Source organism: Oryctolagus cuniculus, chromosome 20 (assembly GCF_051225735.1).
Source record: "Oryctolagus cuniculus isolate XC-2025 breed Fujian yellow rabbit chromosome 20, ASM5122573v1, whole genome shotgun sequence".
In the NCBI taxonomy this organism is placed as follows: Eukaryota; Metazoa; Chordata; class Mammalia; order Lagomorpha; family Leporidae; genus Oryctolagus; species Oryctolagus cuniculus.
Genome location: NC_142886.1, coordinates 52,933,927 through 52,950,478, shown reverse-complemented (window position 1 = coordinate 52,950,478; position 16,552 = coordinate 52,933,927). Strand labels below are relative to the sequence as shown.

Genomic DNA, 16,552 nt, shown 5'->3' with positions numbered 1-16,552 from the left:
CAGTAATCTCCCTATGCTCCAGTCATGAGTTTCCAAGGCTATGGAAGCCCTCTGAGTTCTCCGACTCTTATCTTGTTTAGACAAGGTCATATTCAAAGTGGAGGTTCTCTCCTCCCTTCAGAGAAAGGTACCTCCTTCTTGGAAAACCTGTTCTTTCCATTGGGATCTCACTCACAGAGATCTTTCATTTAGGCCTTTTTTTTTTTTGCCACAGTGTCTTGGCTTTCCATGCCTGAAATACTCTCATGGGCTTTTCAGCCAGATCTGAAAGCTTTCAGGGCTGATTCTGAGGCCAGAGTGCTATTTAGGACATCTGCCATTCTATGAGTCTACTGAGTATCTCACTTCCCATGTTGGATCACTCTCCCCTTTGTTTATTCTATCGGTTAGTATTAGCAGGTACTAGACTTGTTTATGTGCTCCCTTTGACTCTTAGTCCTTTCATTATGATCGATTGTGAACTGAAATTGATCTCTTGGACTAGGGAGATGGCATTGGTACATGCCACCTTGATGGGATTGAATTGGAGTCCCCTGGTATGTTTCTAACTCTACCATCTGGGGCAAGTCAGCTTGAGCATGTCCCAAATTATACATCTCTTCCCTCTCTTATTCCCACTATTATGTTTAACAGGGATCACATTTCAGTTAAATTTCAACACTTAAGAATAACTGTGTATTAATTACAGAATTAAACCAGTCATGTTAAGTAGAGCAGACAAAAAAACTACTAAGAAGGATAATGTATTAAGTTGTTCATTAACAGTCAGGGCTATGCTGATCAAGTCACCATTTCCCATAGTGTCCATTTCACTTCAGGAGGTTTCCTTTTTGGTGTTCAGTCAGTTGTCACCGATTAGGGAGAACATATGGTATTTGTCCCTTTGGGACTGGCTTACTTCACTCAGCATGATGTGTTCCAGATTCCTCCATTTTGGTGCAAATGACTGAATTTCGTTGTTTCCTACTGCGGTATAGTATTCTAAAGAATACAAATCCCATAATTTCTTTATCCAGTCTACCGTTGATGGGCATTTAGGTTGGTTCCAGGTCTTGGCTATTGTGAATTGTGCTGCAATAAACATTAGGGTGCAGACCACTTTTTTTGTTTGCCAATTTAAATTCCTTTGGGTAAATTCCAAGGAGTGGGATGGGTGGGTCGAACAGTAGGGTTATATTCAGGTTTCTGAGGAATCTCCAGACTGACTTCCATAGTGGCTTGACCAGTTTGCATTCCCACCAACAGTGGATTAATGTCGCTTTTTCCCCACATCCTGGCCAGCATCTGTTGTTGGTAGATTTCTGTATGTGAGCTATTCTAACCGGGGTGAGGTGAAACCTCATTGTGGTTTTGATTTGCATTTCCCTGACTGCTAGTGATCTTGAACATTTTTTCATGTGTCTGTTGGACATTTGGATTCCCTCTTTTGAAAAATGTCTATTGAGGTCCTTGGCCCATCTTTACGTGGTTTGTTGGTTTTGTTTTTGTGGAGTTTCTTGATCTCTTTAGATTCTGGTTATTAACCCTTTATCTGTTGCATAGTTTGCAAATATTTTTTCCCATTCTGTCGGTTGTCTCTTCACTCTCCTGACTTTTGCAGTACAGAAACTTCTCAATTTGATGCAATCCCAATAGTTGATTTTGGCTTTGACTGCCTGTGCCTCCCGGGTCTTTTCCAGAAACTCTTTGCCTGTGCCAATATCTTAAAGGGTTTCTCCAATGTTCTCTAATAACTTGATGGTGTCAGGTCGTAGATTTAGGTCTTTCATCCATGTTGAGTGGATTTTTGTGTAAGGTGTAAGGTAGGGGTCTTGCTTCATGCTTCTGCACGTGGAAATCCAGTTTTCCCAGCACCATTTATTGAATAGACTGTCCTTGCTCCAGGAATTGGTTTTAGATCCTTGATCAAACATAAGTTGGCTGTAGAGGTTTGGGTTGGTTTCTGGTGTTTCAATTCTGTTCCATTGGTCTATCCATCTGTTTCTGTACCTGTACCATGCTGTTTTGATTGCAACTGCCCTGTAGTATGTCCTGAAATTTGGCATTGTGATGCCTCCAGCTTTGTTTTTGTTGTACAAGATTGCTTTAGCTATTCGAGGTCTCTTTTGCCTTCATATGAATTTCAGCATCATTTTTTCTAGATCTGAGAAGATTGTCTTTGGTATCCTGATTGGAATTGCATTGAATCTATAAATTGCTTTTGGGAGAATGGACATTTTGATGATGTTGATTCTTCCAATCCATGAGCATGGAAGATTTTTCCATTTTTTGGTATCCTCTTCTATTTCTTTCTTAAGAGATTTTAATTCTCATTGTGGAGATCTTTAACATCCTTGGTTAAGTTTATTCCAATGTATTTGATTGTTTTTGTAGCTATTGTGAATGGGATTGATCTTAGCAGTTCTTTCTCAGTCGTGGCATTACTTGTGTATACAAAGGCTGTTGATTTTTGTGCATTGATTTTATATCCTGCCACTTTGCCAAACTCCTCTATGAGTTCCAATAGTCTCTTAGTAGAGTTCTTTGGATCCTCTAAGTAACGAATCATATCATCTGAAAAGAGGGATAGTTTACTTCTTCCTTCTCAATTTGGATTCCTTTAATTTCTTTTTCTTGTCTGATGGCTCTGGCTAAAACTTCCAGAACTATGTTAAATAGCAGTGGTGAGAGTGGGCATCCCTGTCTGGTGCCAGATCTCAATGGAAGTGCTTCCAACCTTTCCCCCATTCAATAGGATGCTGGCCGTGGGTTTTTCATAAATTGCTTTGATTATATTGAGGAATGTTCCTTCTATACCCAATTTGCTTAGAGTTTTCATCATGAAAGGGTGTTGAATTTTATCAAATGCTTTCTCTGCATCTATTGAGATAATCATATGGTTTTTCTTCTGCAGTCTGTTAATGTGGTGAATCACATTGATTGATTTGCTAATGTTGAACCATCCCTGCATACCAGGGATAAATCCCACTTGGTCTGGGTGGATGGTTTTTCTGATGTATTGTTGTATTCTATTGGCGAGAATTTTATTAAGGATTTTTGCGTCTATGTTCATCAGGGATATTGGTCTATAATTTTCTTTCAGTGCTGCATCTTTCTCTGGCTTAGGGATTAAGGTGATGCTGGCTTCATAGAAAAAATTTGGGAGGATTCCTTCTTTTTCGATTGTTCTGAATAGTTTGAGAAGAAATGGGATTAGTTCTTCTTTAAATGTCTGGTAGAATTCAGCAGTGAATCCATCCGGTCCTGGGCTTTTCTTTGTTGGGAGGGCCTTTATTACTGTTTCAATTTCTGTCTCAGTTATGGATCTATTTAGGTTTTCTATGTCTTCATGGTTCAATTTTGGTAGATTGCCTGTGTCCAGGAATCTATACATTTCTGATAGATTTTCCTGTTTGCTGGCATACAAGTCCTTGTAGTAATTTCTGATGATTCTTTTTATTTCTGTGTTGTCTGTTGTTACGTTTCCTTTTTCATCTCTGATTTTATTGATTTGGGTCTTTTCTCTTCTTTTTTTTGTTAGTTGGGCCAATGGGGTGTCAACTTTGTTTATTTTTTCAAAAAACCAGCTTCTCGCTTGGCTGATTTTTTGTAATGTTATTTTGGATCCAATCCTGTTAATTTCTTCTCTGATTTTAATTATTTCTCTTCTCCTACTAGATTTGGGTTTGGTTTGCTGCAGTTTTTCTAGGTCCTTGAGATGCACTGAAAGCTCATTTATTTGGTACCTTTCCAATTTCTTGATATAGGCACCTATTGCTATAACCTTGCCTCTCAGTACTGCTTTTGCTGTATCCCATAAGTTTTGATATGTTGTGTTGTTATCCTCATTTACTTCCAGAAAGTTTCTGATTTCTCTTGATTTCTTGAATGACCCAGTGTTCATTCAGGAGCATGTTGTTCAGTCTCCATATGTTTGCATACTTTCTAGGGTTTCCTGAGTTGCTAATTTCCAGCTTCATTCCGATGTGGTCTGAGAAGCTGCATGGTATGATTCTAATTCTTTTAAATTTGCTGAGACTTGCTTTATGACCTAGTATGTGATCAATCCTAGAGAAGGTTCCATGCACTGATGAGAAGAATGTAAAGTCTGTAGATGTAGGATTGAAAGTTCTGTAGATATCTGTTAGATCCATTTGGGCAATAGTGTCTATTAAATCTGCTGTTTCCTTGTTGACCTTCTGTCCAGATGATCTGTCTATTTCTGAGAGTGGAGTATTGAAGTCCCCCAGTACTATTGTATTGGGGTCTAAGTCTCCCTTTAAGTCCCTTAACATATCTTTTAAATAGACCGGTGCCCTGTAATTAGGTGTATATACATTTATAATAGTTACATCTTCCTGTTGAATTGAACCCTTAATCATTATATATTGTCCCTCTTTGTCTCTCCTAACAGTTTTTGTATTAAAGTTTATTTTGTCTGATATTAATATGGCTACACCTGCTTTTTTTTGTTTCTGTTGGCATGGAATATCTTTTTCCAACCTTTCACTTTCAGTCTGCATGCATCTTTGTTAGAGAGATGTGTTTCTTGTAGGCAACAAATAGTTGGGTTGTATTCCTTGAGCCAATCAGCCAATCGGTGTCTTTTAACTGAAGAGTTAAGACCATTAATGCTTAATGTGACTATTGATATGTAGTGACTTTGCCCTGCCATTTTCCCAGAGATATTTTCTAGTATATGCTTTGAGCTTCCCATGCTCTTTTACTGGTGGTTTTTCTTCCTTTACCTTCTTTCATATTGATGGCCGTGTTTCTGTGTTTCCGAGTGTAGCACATCTTTAAGTATCTTTTGCAGGGCCAGGCGAGTGGCCACAAAGTCTTTCAATTTCTGTTTGCTATGAAAGGTCTTTATTTCACCTTCATTCGCACATGAGAACTTAGCAGGATATAATATTCTGGGCTGGCAATTTTTCTCTCTTAGCACCTGTGCTATGTCTCGCCATTCCCTCCTAGCCTGTAGTGTTTCTGATGAGAAGTCTGCTGTGAGTCTAATTGGAGATCCTCTGAGAGTAATCTGACGTTTCTCTCTTGCACATTTTAGGATCTTTTCTTTATGTTTCACTGTGGTGAGTTTAATTACCACGTGTCGTGGTGAGGATCTCTTTTGGTCACGTTTATTGGGGGTTCTATGAGCTTCCTGTACTAGGATGTCTCTGTCCTTCTCCAAACCTGGAAAGTTCTCTGCTAGTATCTCACTAAAAAAGCCTTCTAATCCTTTTTCTCTCTCCATGCCTTCAGGAACTCCTAGAACTCGAATGTTGTTTTTTTTAATAGTATGCTGTAGATTCCCAACAATATTTTTTAGATTTATAATTTCCTCTTCTTTTCTTTGGTTTGACTGTATGTTTTCCTGTGCTCTGTCTTCTAAGTCTGATATTCTCTCTTCTGCTTCATCCATTCTGTTTTTAAGGCTTTCTAGTGTGTTTGTCATTTGATCTATTGAGTTCTTCATTTCATTTTGATTTCTCTTCACTATCACACTTTCCTGTTGTACTAGTTGTTGCGTTTCATTTTGATTCTTCCTTAAAATTTCATTTTCATGAGAAAGATTTTCAATCCTGTCCAATAAGGATTTCTGTAGTTCAAAGATTTGCTTTTGAAAACTTCTAAATGTTCTTATCATAAATTTTTTGAAATCTGTATCTTGCATTTCCTCTATCTCATCATCTTCATAATCTTGGCTTGGGGTGTTTTGTTTATTTGGAGGCATCATAGTGTCATCGTTGATCTTGTTCCCTCGATTTCTGTTTGTTGCTTGGCATAGTTAATTCTTCTTTCGTCACTGTGCGTTTTTTTTTATTTTTTTTATTTTATACTATGTCTGTGTTAAGTGGACTGCCTGCTGTTGGTGGAGCCTTGGAGGCTTGAGATGGGTGTGGCCTGAGAGCTCTGCTTGGTTCTTCCGGGTTACGGGTGTGCAAAGGTGACACCCTCAGTTTATGTGTGGTAAATCTCTCTCTTTTTATTTATTTATTTATTTATTTTATTTATTCAGGAGGTAAGTAATACCGCACCACAAGGCTGTGCAGAATTGATGGTATTTAGCTTCTGATCTCTGGCTTCTACCCAAAGAGTCTGTGCAGGCTCTGTTTCTCCTCTGCACTCCCACTGGGTTGCCTAGGCTACTGAATTGTAGTGACTCAGTTCCTTAGCTCTCCCCTGTTGTTATGTAAATCCAGAGAGGGGGCCTGCTCTTTGTCTCTTGCAAACCTTGCAAACTCTTGCAAACTCTTGCAAACCTTGCAACCTTGCAACCTTTTGAATGTTGGCGGAGAGAGAACCCCAACACCTTTTTTCCTTCTCTCCTGTAGTCATTCTGGTGAACTTTCCCACTCCCCTCTAGATTCTGACCGCCGTTTCCCCGTCAATGTCACGGGTTACTGAGCTCACCTCCACTTCCAGCACCGATGTTTGGACTCGGAGCCCTGGGCATCCCAACTCTCCCTGCTGGTGTCTATGTGACATCCACTCCCCTTCCTGCACTGGCCCGCAGACCCTGCAGTTCCTGCAGCTCGGCTTCCGCGCGGTGCGCGACCTTGTTCTCCCAGTAGGTCCTCCGAGTCACAGCCATTAGATCCAGAAGAGTTTCCTCTGCAATTTTTTCCTGATCCTTTTTCTGAGGCTACCGTAACTCCACTTTTATTAATCTAAATTTTCCTGGACTATCGGTGCGCGCCCTCACTATTCCACCATCCTCTCTGCTTTACTTTCAGTTTCACTCATATAAGATTTTCAGATATTTTGGTTAAAAACTAATAAAAACTCATTCACCTGGGCCACACAGAACCTACAAACTCAAGACCTTCGACTTCTGCCACAAAACTTGCATGATGCACAGGGCTGAACTGGATGAATCTGTTGTGAAGGAGTCCAAAGGGTTTCAGGCCTTAATGTGACTGGAGGAGGTGGGCCCACAGTGTTCTGTGTTCAGGAACAGTTTTAAACAGTTTAAACAGTTTTTAAACTTTAAGGCAATGGATGAATAAGGAAACAAAACATAGTTAACCTTAAAAAATCCACTTGAGTATTTCATCAATTTAAAAGTGGGTGACAGGCATTAGGACAAAATTGGCTAAGTCCCCACTAGTGTCACCCGAGTTCCCGTCAGAGAACTGAGTCCAGCCTCACAGCTTCCCACACTTTTCCCTCATAATGCATCATGGGAAACTGTAGATGACACTGCAAGCAAATGAGTACCTACCACTGACGTTGGAATTACAGACACAGTTTCTTGCTTCAGGGTTCAGAAAGACTAACTCCTAGGGGTCATAGGTATTTGGGATGTCTGGGGCTGTCAACCCAAAGGCAGAAATCTCCCATTGTCACCTTTTCTGTCCATCTCTACATTTCTGTATCTCTCACCCCTTCTCTCTCTATCACTGTCCAAATGTCTTTCATATAGATGATAAGGAACTAGTGGTTATTTAAATAAATGAGGGACATGATATTGCTAACACTGGATATGAGGGTAAACACATATTAAAATGAAACAAGGTCATTGCCTTCAACTTTTTGAAATTATGATAACATAAAAATTCATATGATCTGAATCATATCATAGCCATCACCGTACACCCTCAAGTCATCTAATTCTGCCCCAGGCCCTGTCCTGTCTGAGGCGTCTGACTCCATGCCTGCTATATAGGGGCAGCACATGCAAATAGGGCCTCCCTCTGCCCATGAAAACCAGCCCAGCCCTCACCCTGCAGCTCTGGCACAGGAGCTCCAGCCCCAGCACTCCCAGGTGTCCACTCAGTGATCACACTCAACACAGACGCTCACCATGGAGACTGGGCTGCGCTGGGTTCTCCTGGTCGCTGTGCTCAAAGGTAATGATGGGGAACGCGGGGCACTCAGTCTGGGAGAGGACGTGAGTGAGAGACACAGAGAGTGTGAGTGACAGCTTCCTGACCAGGACGTCTGTGTTTGCAGGTGTCCAGGGTCAGGAGCAGCTGAAGGAGTCCGGGGGTCGCCTGGTCACGCCTGGAGGAATCCTGACACTCACCTGCACAGCCTCTGGATCCCACATCACTAGCTATGGAGTGAGCTGGGTCCGCCAGGCTGCAGGGAAGGGGCTGGAATGGATAAGATACATTAGTTATGGTGATAGCGCATACTACAATAGCTGGGCGAAAGGCTGATTCACCATCTCCAAAACCTCGAGCACGGTGGATCTGAAAATGACCAGTCTGACAGCCTCGGACACGGCCACCTATTTCTGTGCCAGAGACACAGTGAGGGGCCCTCAGGCTGAGCCCAGGCACAAAACTCCCTGCAGGGGCACGCGGCTCCACCAGGGGGCGCACGAGACGCACTGAGCCCAGATTCTGGTCCTGCACAGGCGCAGAGGGAGATTAAGTCCTGGTTTCCTGTCAGGGAACTGGGATTTCCTCTCCTGTAAAAGTTTTGAGGGAAGAATTCTACTTATATGATTCTGTCCCTCCCAACTTCAATGACGGGGAGAAAGTCTGATGTAAAAGGAAGAAGTCCTAAATGAACAATTTGGTTCATGGACAGCGACTGTTGCTCACCAGGGTCAGAGATGTGGGAATATTGAGGACACTATTGAGTCTCTTCCAACCTGAATCCCGACAGCACCCTCAAGGCACTGAAAGCTTTGGACAGTTTAAGTTTTCCCTCATAACCAGGGAAAGCCGAGACAGGGCCGTTGATCTGTTAAACAGCAACTATTCCACTCATCCCTCTCCTGCCACAACCAGCAAGTGTGCACTGAACCAACCTTTGACTTTACGTGTGGGTGATCCACACTCACTTTCTGCAGACTTTAACCCGACCTGCATTTCCCCTTAATCCTGGAACAGTCTGTGGTCCCTGTGTGAACGTCACAGCACTCAGGGATGTACTTGCAGCTCAGCTGTGTCTCAGGCTGAGCTTCTGCAGGCACCTGGGAAGCCTACAGGGACTTCCTCATTCTCTAGGTCCTGGGACCCTCCTGGGGGGCTCACTGCCAGAACTCCGAGGGGAAATGCACTGGACATCAGCACTCAAGGTCATTACTGAATGGAAAGTGTTGGGTGTGCACTTCCAGCTGATCTGGTTCTGCTCCAGTGTTGTGGGACCTCCTGCCCCTTCTGTGGTTCAGGGAGAGCAGAAAGTGGGACACACAGTGGCTGTGCACTCTGGGGGTAGAGTCCTCATCACGGGGAGCTGTGTCTGTGGTTCCATCATGATGCCCAGTGTCCTGAGGCTGGATCACAGCTGCAGGAAGAGCCAGTCTTAGACCATGTGTCCAGAGTCCCTGTTCTTCATTCCATGTCATGCTGACCGGAGTTATTGCTCCACTTTAGTCTTTCATCTATTTAGAGAGGGAGACACCCAGGCTGCATATCACAGTGCTGTATGGAGCCCATTTACACATTTCCAATACTTGTACTGAAAATGCACCCTGGAAGACCGTAGATGATGGATGTGTTAGGAGGCCCCATCTCCAAGGTGGGAGCACTGTTGCAGTTCCATGTTCCTGGGTTCCAGCTGCCAAGCCTTGAGTGCACTGCCTTCATTTATCATCTCCATAAAACATTGGCAAACACAACACCAGTATTCAGAGATCTGAATCTTAATGATTTCCCATTTTGGCCATTTCATTATCATAAATTTTTAATTAATAATATTTAATATAAAATATGAAGTACAACATATGTGTTGAATAAATGAACGTATACTGAATGGAATAATGAAGTCAGACTTATTGACATGTTTATCACAAAACCCACGTTTTTCCTGGTAGAATATCTTTTGTCTAATGTCTTGGAATTCTGCAGACACTGTATTCCCTTCACTGTTGTCACCATGCTGTACAGTAGATCCCTCAACGTGTGGATCCTGTGGGACTGTGTCGCGTCCCTCGACCAGCAAGGAAGACACGACCCGAACTCTTCTTCCAGCAGTTTATTCAGGAACCTCTTTCAAACTTCTACTACCGCGTCCTTTCCTCTCCCCTCCCTCTTATAGCCATCAGCGCACCAATCAAAAGCAGCCAAGTGGCAAGCATTGATTGGTACAGCAATGCAGAAGCTGGAAGGGAGCTCAGCCATCTTCTTATTAGGAGATGTTTGTTTCTCGCCAGTCCTTCCGGGGGAAAGGAGCCGGCGCCATCTTTAGGGCGCCGTGCAATGGCTCCCCACAGTTCCCCCTTTTTGTTTTAGAACCAGGCATCTAAGGATTACAGGAGAAGGTAGGGGTCTGTCCCCCACTGCCAGGCATCCACCTGGAACAGTATCCTTTTCGCAGGGGTGGGATCTGGGATGCCAACCCACATGCAGACAGACTTGCCTTCCAGAGAACGTAATGGCTCGTTCTCTCTGCAGTGCTTTGCCTCGCACCCTGCACCCATGCCTAGCATTCAAGGAAGGCCAGCCATGCTTGTGGCGATTGTCCAGCCTCAAGGGCATAAAAGGCTTGAGCTATCATGGCCAATTCCCACCGATGAGCTGTCCTCATCCTGCACAAACACCACAGACAAAATAACACAACAAGTAACAGCAACCCCGTCAAAGCTCCAAGTCCCGCCCACTCCTTCAGGCTGGAGACAGCTGGATCTGGGATGACAGTCCAGATGCGAAGGAGACATCCACACGCATGGAGTTGATGGTGACCACGGCAAGGCGCAGTTGCTCCAAGGTGTAGTCAAATTCCGCGGACCAATTCGGCATCGGCTTTGGGAATAGTGATAGAATCCCCCATCTCTGCTCCGCCAGTGTCCACTGCATGTGAGGCAGAAGTATCAAAAGCAACAGCAGGATTCTCCTTGTGGCAGACCCGCCTGACCGCTCGCTCCGGAACCCACACCGGGTCATGTTGATCCTGTGGAAAAACACAAACAGCACCTCGTGCCCATGCCAGCACGGGATCAGGGCCACGCCACTGGCCCGTCAAGAGATCTTTCCATTTTACCAACCCTCTACTTGGGTTTCCTTGTTGCTGATGCCTGTCCACGGCTGAGTGCCCATGCACATCCAAATTTAAAAAATTAATTGTAAATAAGACTAAGGCAATTCTCTCTCTTGGGGTGCGGCTATAGCCAACTCCCCCTTTTTGTTTTAAAAGATATTCTTTCAGTGTGCGGTGTGCTTGCTCAATTATGCCCTGGCCCTGAGGATTGTATGGCAATCCATGGACAAGTTGAACCTCCATTTTTTGGCAATAGGTGGTAAAGGTTTGAGATGTATAGGCCGGGCCATTATCAGTTTTTAGCACCTGGGGTTTCCCCCAGGCGGCCTATGCATCCAGACAATGAGCAATCACCTGATGTGTAGATTCACCACTGAGGGGAGAGGCATACATAATGCCTGAGCATGTGTCCACTGAGACATGAACATATTTCAATTTCCCAAATTCCGATACATGGGTCACATCCATCTGCCATACTCTCCCAGGCAGTAACCCTCTAGGGTTTACGCCAACACTAGGTTGCACACGAGTAACAGCACAGTCAGCGCAATCAAGTACAATCTGTCTGGCATCTGCGCGGGAAAGATGAAATTTCTGCTGCAAAGTGCGTGCGTTGACATGAAAAGATTGATGGAAAGCTTTAGCAGCCTCTGCAGAAGTAGTAAAAAAGATGAATTCCTGTCTAGTACACAGATCTACTCGCGCATTGCCTTCACATAAAGGACCAGGCATGCCTGTGTGGGCTCTAATATGCTGAGCAAAAAAGGGATTTTTCCGTGACCAAAGCAACCGCTGGGCTATATGTAATAGGGATGCAATTGGGCTAGAAGGTTTAGTCGGCCCTGTGGTTTCCAATATCTTTAATGCGTTCACCACATATAAGGAATCTGACAACAAATTAAAGGCAAAATAGCACTGCTTAAGGACCTCAATAACTATTTTTAACTCCACAACTTGAGGTGAGCCTGGCTGAAACTGATGAAATACCGGGTCATTACCCTCTACCATATAAACCCCACAGCCTGTTTTTGACCCATCCGTAAATATATTTGGAGCACCTAGTAATGGCTCAGCGGCTGTAATTTTTGGAAATACTACCGGATGTTCTTTAAAGAATTGTAACAATGGACTTTTTGGTAAATGATTGTCTATAAAGCCTGGGAACCCACAGCGAAACACTGCCCAATCATCTAAAAGAGCACATAGGATGTTGACTTGTTTGGCATCATAAGGAACAATCACTTCACACAGCAATTTTCCAAAATATTGTAAACATTGTTGCAAACCCTCCAGTGCTAGCTTTGCCACCGCTGCCGGATAATACTCAATAGACTTGGCTGGAGAGCTCCTTGGATGTATCCACAAAAGCGGACCTTCCTGCCATACTAGCCCTGTAGGTTGGCTAAGCGTTGGGAGAATGCATAATGACAATGGCAGATTTTCATTCATTCTGCATAAGAATGCCTCCTGTAATTTCTTTTCTACCTTCTCTAGGGCCTCCCTGGCCTCCGGAGTTAAGCACCGCGGTGAGTCCAACGCCAAATCACCACGCAAAATGACATAAAGTGGCTTAAGTTCATAATTGGGAAGATTCAAATAACCCCTAACCCAATTTATATCTCCTAATAATCTCTGAAAATCATTTAAAGTCTTTAAACTATCTTTGCGCAATTCCACCTTTTGAGGAACAATTTGAGTACTAGTTATGCGGGATCCCAGATAAGTTGCAATGCTTCCTTTTTGAACCTTTTCAGGGGCAATAAATAACTTCTTACTTTCTAACAACTGAATCAAATATGCAAAGCCATCATCTAATACTAATTCATCTTTTGCTGCTAAGAGGATGTCATCCATGTAATGGATGCATTTTAAGGAAGAAAATCTCTTACGTAAAGGCCCAATCGCTTGACCCACGAATAGCTGACACATTGTGGGGCTGTTAGCCATGCCCTGCGGAAGCACAACCCATTCATACCTCTGGTCAGGCTGCTCATGATTGCACGCCGGCAAGGTAAAGGCAAACCTTTCACAATCCTTTGTATGTAGGGGTATGGAGAAGAAACAGTCTTTAATATCTATTATTATTATGGGCCATCCCTGTGGAAGTGTAGATAGAAGAGGCAGCCCACGTTGCACAGGCCCCATGACCTGCATCTGTATATTAATAGCTCTCAAGTCATGCAGCAACCGCCACTTCTCGGATTTCTTTTTTATTACAAAAATAGGAGTATTCCAAGGCGATACAGAGGGTCTAATGTGTCCTAAATTCAATTGTTCTTGAATCAATTGCTGCGCTGCGACCAATTTGTCTGAGGACAGAGGCCACTGAGGAACCTACACTGGGTCCTCGTGCTTCCAAGTAATGGGAATACCTTCCTCAGCGGCCCCTATGAAAAACCCAGCCCTTGGCGAGGAGGCCTCTGCACTACTTCAGTGGGCTCATTTCTTCCTTGTAAGAATTTTCCTATTCCATAATTCGGATGGTGTCCCATATCCTTCATCAATTTTTGAGAAACACGGGAGTATTCATTACTTAATTTATAGTTCATGTCTTTCAAAAGGTCTCGGCCCCACAAAGAGATAGGTAAATCCAAAACATAAGGTTGCACCGTGCCTGAATGTCCCTCTGCATCCTCCCAGCGCAGCATTACTGCGCTCATCTCAGGAGTTTCTGAATATCCCAGTCCCCGAAGGGATTGTGAGGATGCCTGCTTAGGCCACTTTGGAGGCCAATCCTTGGAGGCGATGATACTACGGTCTGCACCTGTGTCTAGTAGGCCAAGAATGTCCTTTCCATTTATTTTTATCTTTAAGGTTGGTCTCTGGTCTAGTTCTAAAGACAAGAAGGTACAATCTACGCCTGTGGATCCAAAGCCTTCACTTCCTCATTGTTTCTTTGATGCACTGAACTGCAAATGCTTGCTAGGAAGGATTACAAGTTGTGCAATCCTATCTCCTGGATTAATAGCTGTTATACCTCTAGGGGACTCAACCATGATTTTCACCATGCCAGTATAATCCGAATCTATGACTCCTTGATGAATTATGAGACCTTTCAAGGTAGAGGATGAACGTCCCAACAACAATCCCACTGTCCCTTCCTCTAGGGGTCCCTGAAAGTCTGACTCAATGGCTTGCACTCCCATTTTTGGTGTCAGTATGAGTCTGGCGGTGGCACAGAGGTCCAGGCCTGCGGAGCCTGCAGTGGCTCTCCGTGGTCTCTGGGATGTCTGAAGCTGGGCCACTGACTTTGCCTCCCCTGCTGCTGGTCCTGATGGGGGCCCTGATGCTGACTCTCGAATGCCCCATATATTTGCGGGCCCTGAGGACAAGGGCCCCGCTGCCTGTTTTTTGGACACGCCCCACCATTGCCAGAAGCAAGGACATTGCCGTCAATGTCCTTTACCGAGCGGCATTCGTTGGCCCAGTGCTTTCCCTTCCTGCATTTTGGACAAATTCCTGGTCCTTCCTGTCTTTGTTCTTTGCCTCTTCCCCTTTGCGGACATTGCCGCTTCATATGTCCCATTTTTCCACAGCTGAAACATGCTCCAGCGTTCCCTGATCCCCTATTGCCCTTCGTGATTTGAAGGACTGCTGCAGCAAGGCCAGTGTTGGATAGCGGCCCTCCTATTTCCCTGCATTGTTTTATCCATACCTGAAGCCCTTTGCTCTTCCATGGTGTTATAGCGGCTCTGCATTCCTTAGTGCACTGCTCAAAAACCAACCGTTCTATCAGCGGCATGGCGTGATCTGGATCTCCAAAAATCCTACCCGCAGCTTCCACCATGCGCGCTGCAAAGTCTGAAAATGACTCGGTGGGTCCCTGTGTAATCTTTGTCAAATTCCCACTTACCTCTCCTCTGTTGGGTATAGACTTCCAAGCCTTGATGGCTATCTTGTTAACTTGTTCATACACTGCATGTGGGTAACCTGTCTGCTAGTTAGCGAATCTCCCTATGCCTAGCAGCATATCTCTGTCCCAATGCTGATTCCCTGCCGCTGCATTTTCTGCCGCTTGTTCATTGGCAAAGTCAATCAGGAAAGCTCTGAAGTCTAAGTATTGTCCTGGTGACAATGCAGCACGAGCCAACCCGCTCCAGTCATTTGGAGTCATGCAGTATCTTTGAAGATTTTCTACTTGAGCCAGCGTGAATGAGCCGCTGATGCCATAGGCTCTTACTGACTCCGCTAGTGATTTGATTATCTTTATGTCGAGGGGTTCCTCGTACCTCTGCCCTTGCGGATCTTGGAAGACAGGATAGGCACTTAACAACTCTGCACCAACCTGTTTCCAGACTCCTGGACAGAAAGTCCGCCCTCTTTCTCGCGCGGATACAGGCTCATACTGAGGAGGAGAGGCTTCAGGCTCCTCCCCTAAGTTCCCCTTGAAAGTACCATGCTTAAGTTCCTTTTTTCCTTTCAATTGCAACTTCCTCATTTGCCAATTCAATTCCCGTACTTGCTTTATATCAGACTCTTTGTTATCGCCACACTCTTCAGACTCACTGCTGCTTTCTGAGCTACTTTCTGCACTAGAACTACTTACTAAGGAGGGGCTGCGCAACTCAGAAAGATCGGGGTACAGTTTTTTCCTAGTTCTTTTCCGACTCTCCTTCAAAGTTTTCCCTTTTTCACTGGCAGCTCTCTCGGAGCGCTCTTCCTGAAGCTCCTCCAAGGCAGCTTGACCGCTCAGAATAGCTTCACTACACTGCTCATCCTCGAGGCATGCTCGCACTAGCTTCCATATTGGTCTCACTCCCCCTTCAAGATTACCCTGTTCGAATGCAAAATCCAAATCCCTGCCTAGTTTGTCCCATGAAGGGATAGTAAGGCTTCCCAAAACCCCATACCAGGGTGCAATGGTATCGCAGTTACGTAAAAACCTATGCAACGTACTAGGCTTAAGTTTCAAACCGTTTTCCCGAAGCAGCGCATTCAGCACCAGAAAAATTTGATGGGACTGTGAATTACCCATCATCAAAAATTGCGCTCTTTCCCTGGCCACAGGTCAGAGCTCCTTCTGCTTTTGTCACAGAACTTCCTCTGCTTTAATCGCAGAACTACCCTCCCGCTATTATCGCAGGACTGCCCGCTCTTATCGTGGATCCCCACCTTATTTTCCTGGGGGACTTACCAGCGCTGCCCTGACTGCAGGAAGTTCTGAGTTCGCGTTCGAGATGTTCCCCGTACAGGCCACCAGTTGTCACGTCCCTCGACCAGCAAGGAAGACACGACCCGAACTCTTCTTCCAGCAGTTTATTCAGGAACCTCTTTCAAACTTCTACTACCGCGTCCTTTCCTCTCCCCTCCCTCTTATAGCCATCAGCGCACCAATCAAAAGCAGCCAAGTGGCAAGCATTGATTGGTACAGCAATGCAGAAGCTGGAAGGGAGCTCAGCCATCTCCTTATTAGGAGATGTTTGTTTCTCACCAGTCCTTCCGGGGGAAAGGAGCCAGCGCCATCTTTAGGGCGCCATGCAATAGCTCCCCACAGGACTGAAACTCTGACCTTGCTCCATCGTCTCCTCTGTTCCTCCCAAGCACAGATGTTGGTCTTCACCATTAAATTTCTGGCTTGTTAGTTCATCCTTTTTATCCCATGTACATAGCATCACATATTATTTGGCTTCTTGGCCTGGAT

General features: G+C 44.5%; 1 long non-coding RNA gene across 1 annotated transcript; it reads right to left on the bottom strand.

Annotated features, from left to right (window-relative positions):
• Positions 1-9,894: 9,894 nt before the first annotated feature.
• On the bottom strand, positions 9,895-16,197 carry LOC149120205 (uncharacterized). The gene is made up of 2 exons (XR_016226812.1): positions 16,046-16,197; positions 9,895-10,824 (listed from the first exon to the last, which is right to left on the bottom strand). It is a non-coding gene; the product is annotated as an uncharacterized LOC149120205 (long non-coding RNA).
• Positions 16,198-16,552: the final 355 nt, after the last annotated feature.